The sequence below is a fragment of the Salmo salar genome, chromosome ssa01, assembly GCF_905237065.1.
Source record: "Salmo salar chromosome ssa01, Ssal_v3.1, whole genome shotgun sequence".
NCBI classification, from domain to species: domain Eukaryota; kingdom Metazoa; phylum Chordata; class Actinopteri; order Salmoniformes; family Salmonidae; genus Salmo; species Salmo salar.
Window position 1 is genome coordinate 102281849 of NC_059442.1, and position 4254 is coordinate 102286102.

Below are 4254 nucleotides of genomic sequence, written 5' to 3' on the forward strand. Positions count from 1 at the left end.
AGTTTACAGTATGTTTAGCTACAGTAACACCCTCTAACGTTCACCATCATCTGTTTTCCTCTCACAGGAACAGTTTACAGTATGTTTAGCTACTGTAAAACCCTCTAACGTTCACCATCATCTGTTTTCCTCTCACAGGAACAGTTTACAGTATGTTTAGCTACAGTAACACCCTCTAACGTTCACCATCATCTGTTTTCCTCTCACAGGAACAGTTTACAGTATGTTTAGCTACAGTAACACCCTCTAACGTTCACCATCATCTGTTTTCCTCTCACAGGAACAGTTTACAGTATGTTTAGCTACTGTAAAACCCTCTAACGTTCACCATCATCTGTTTTCCTCTCACAGGAACAGTTTACAGTATGTTTAGCTACAGTAACACCCTCTAACGTTCACCATCATCTGTTTTCCTCTCACAGGAACAGTTTACAGTATGTTTAGCTAACACCCTCTAACGTTCACCATCATCTGTTTCTCTCTCACAGGAACAGTTTACAGTATGTTTAGCTACTGTAAAACCCTCTAACGTTCAACATCATCTGTTTTCCTCTCACAGGAACAGTTTACAGTATGTTTAGCTACAGTAACACCCTCTAACGTTCACCATCATCTGTTTTCCTCTCACAGGAACAGTTTACAGAGCTTGAACACATGTAAAACAATAACTTGAAAAGATACTTATATGCCATTGTTTAGACTTTTATTGTAATCTTGTTTACGATCTGTTTATTATGTTCCGTAAATAACTGATATATGCGCCCGAGTGGCGCAGCAGTCTTCGGCACTGCATCTCAGTGCTAGAGGCGTCACTACAGACCCTGGTTTGATTCCAGGCTGTTTCACAACTGGCCATGATTGGGAGAGCCATAGGGCGGCACACAATTGGCCCAGCGTCATCCGGGTTAGGGTTTGGCTGTCATTGTGAATAAGAATTTATTCTTAATTGACTTGCCTAGTTAAATAAAGGTTAAATAAAAATAAATATTTATGAAGAATGACAACAACCTTCCATTCTGGTTTCTGTATTTACTTTCAGCAGCAGAAAACATTCCAAATGTGTAATTCAAGACTGTTTAATCATTTGAGGAATTGAAATAAATGATCATCTCCAGTGTTATCACAAAGTTTATTTCTTAAAATGATGAAATAGACTTTGTGATGATATTGACAATTATACCATAGTCTTCCCTGTAAATAAGCATAGCATGATGCAATGAATAGACGGCCGACAGGGTATAGGCCAGGATGTTCCACCATACAAACAAGCTGCTCAGGTCCGGCATCTTTTGGTGACACGTTGAAAACTGTACAACAATGATAATGAAGATAGATTGTTAATGCCTTTTGTTTTGATGACAAGACAAAGTAGTCTACACACCTGTGGAAGTGTGTTGCTTTTCAGGGTCTGGCTCCAGCTCCAACTGACAGGTGCTTTTGTTGTTGTTGTTGTTCTAGACCATCCTATCAGCTAATCATGGCTGTGTATGTACACTACCATTCAAAAGTTTGGGGTCACTTAGAAATGTCCTTGTTTTTGAAAGAAAAGCAAATTTTTGTCCATTAAAATAACATCAAGTTGATCAGAAATACAGTGTAGACATTGTTAATGTTGTAAATGACTATTGTAGCAGGAAACTGCTGATTTCTTATTGAAAATCTACATAGGCGTACAGAGGCCCATTATCAGCAACTATCACTCCTGTGTTCCAATGGCACGTTGTGTTAGTTAATCCAAGTGTATCATTTTAAAAGGCTAATCGATCATTAGAAAACGCTTTTGCAATTATGTTAGCACAGCTGAAAACTTTTGTGCTTATTAAAGAAGCAATAAAACTGGCCTTCTTTACACGAGTTGAGTATCTGGAGCATCAGCATATGTGGGTTTGATTACAGGCTCAAAATGGCCAGAAACAAAGAGCTTTCTTCTGAAACTCGTCAGTCTATTCTTGTTCTGAGAAATGAAGGCTATTCCATGCGAGACACTGCCAAGAAACTGAAGATCTCGTACAACGCTGTGTACTACTCCCTTCACAGAACAGCGCAAACTGGCTCTAACCAGAATAGAAAGAGGAGTGGGAGGCCCCAGTGCACAACTGAGCAAGAGGACAAGTACATTAGAGTGTGTAGTTTGAGATACAGACACCTCACAAATCCTCAACTGGCAGCTTCATTAAATAGTACCCGCAAAACACCAGTCTTAAAGTCAACAGTAAAGAGGCGACTCTGGGATGTTGGCCTAGAAGACTAGACACTCTAATATACTTGTCCTCTTGCTCAGTTGTGCACCGGGGCCTCCCACTCCTCTTTCTGTTCTGGTTAGAGCTAGTTTGCACTGTTCTGTGAACAGAGTAGTACACAGCGTAGTACGAGCTCTTCAGTTTCTTTTAATTTCTCAGAACACGAACAAGAATAGACTGACGAGTTTCAGAAGAAATATTAAGGTTCTTATCAACCCCCCTCTTGCAAAATATCTCCAGAATGTAAACAAAAAGACACCTCTAAAAACAATTTTCATTGATGCTGAAATAAACAAACCACCAGGACTATAACACATTCATAGCATATTCATAAGCAGCTGTCTTTATCATCCATTTGGCTGCTTTTCACACTGCTAAAATGTAGCCAACATAGATTAGGTATAGAGAGTGTAACTGATTATTTACTTGCTTAGGGGCTTCATTACACATTTACAAGCCCAACATATTTAAAAGAGATTAGAGTGTCGAATCACTGTAGTCCACCTCTGTAGATGGCAGATAACTCTCTTTGTCTCCTGTTTGGCTGCAGAAAAACATACTCTAATTATTGTTGAAGGGCACAGCTTGAAACCTCTTTCAGAGATGATGTGTATGTATTCAACTCTCCTTCTCTCTGATGTTGTTGTACGGTCATTTTATTCATTCTTTTGAGTACTCTTGAGTTGGAAATCTTTGAGGTTCTCATCTCCATAATGTAAACAGAAAAAATGGGAAACCTCTAAAACCAGTTGTCATTGTAGAAAAGTGAAATACACCATGACTATAAAATAGGCTACTTACCATGAGAGTCACTTGTAATGTCCCTATCAATCTAGTCTAGTGATGACACACAGGCACATCACAACTGTCAATCACTCACGCTAGCGACACTAATTAAACACAGTTGGCTTTCTCCTATGTCTGTCACACACACACCAGTCAGTATGTGGCATGTAGAGATGATCTGTCAGCTGCTGGTAATTGAAAATCTACCTCATTGGCTATTTTCCTAAACAAATCAGCCACGTCAATCAAGAGTTGTTGTACTGAAACAGGTTCCTATAGAGACACAAGCTAAGTTAGGTCACAGAAAACTCTGGCACTAATGTTATTTTTCTTACCCTTCCATTACAATTTGGAACCCTAAAAATACATTGGACCATATTGTCTGTTTGTACATCTTTTACCATTGTTATTGTTTATGATTGTTATCAATAAAAAATATGAACACAAAATCTGACTGCAGGTGGAAATGAGATACACAATGTCACAGACTGACTGGTCTATGAACAAATTCATATTTTCCTCCAAACACATCCAGGCTTCAACCACATACCTGTTCCAACAGAATTGATATGAGGGGTGGATGGAAGAGAATAATTTCAATGTTACACATATCAATGTTACGGCTTTAAGGCAATCTCTTGAGAAACATAATCACTTTAAGGGGGAATTTCTTTGGTTTGTGCCTCATATGCTGTTGTCCCTATCCTCCTCCCTCCTCCTCCCTCCTCCTCCCTCCCTATCCTCCTCCACCCACCTGTCCACTCACCTCCTCATTCTCCTCCCTCCTCCTCCTCCTCTTCCTCCTACTACCCAAAGGGCTCTACTACCCATAGGGCTCTGGTCAAAAGTAGTGCACTACAGTGCCTTGCATAAGTATTTACCTCCCTTGGCGTTTTTCATATTTTGTTGCATTGCAACCTTTAAGTGAAATAGATTTTTATTTGGATTTCACGTAATGTACATACACAAAATAGTCTAAATTGGTGAAGTGAATTGAACAAAAATTACTTATTAAAAATTACAAACAGAAAACTGGTGCGTGCATATATATTCCCCTCTTTGCTATGAAGCCCCTAAATTAGATCTGGTGCAACCAATTACCTTCAGAAATCACATAATTAATTAAATAAAGTCCACCTGTTTGCATTCTAAGTGTCACATGATCTGTCACATGATCTCAGTACATATACACATTTTCTGAAAGGCCCCAGAGTCTGCAACACCACTA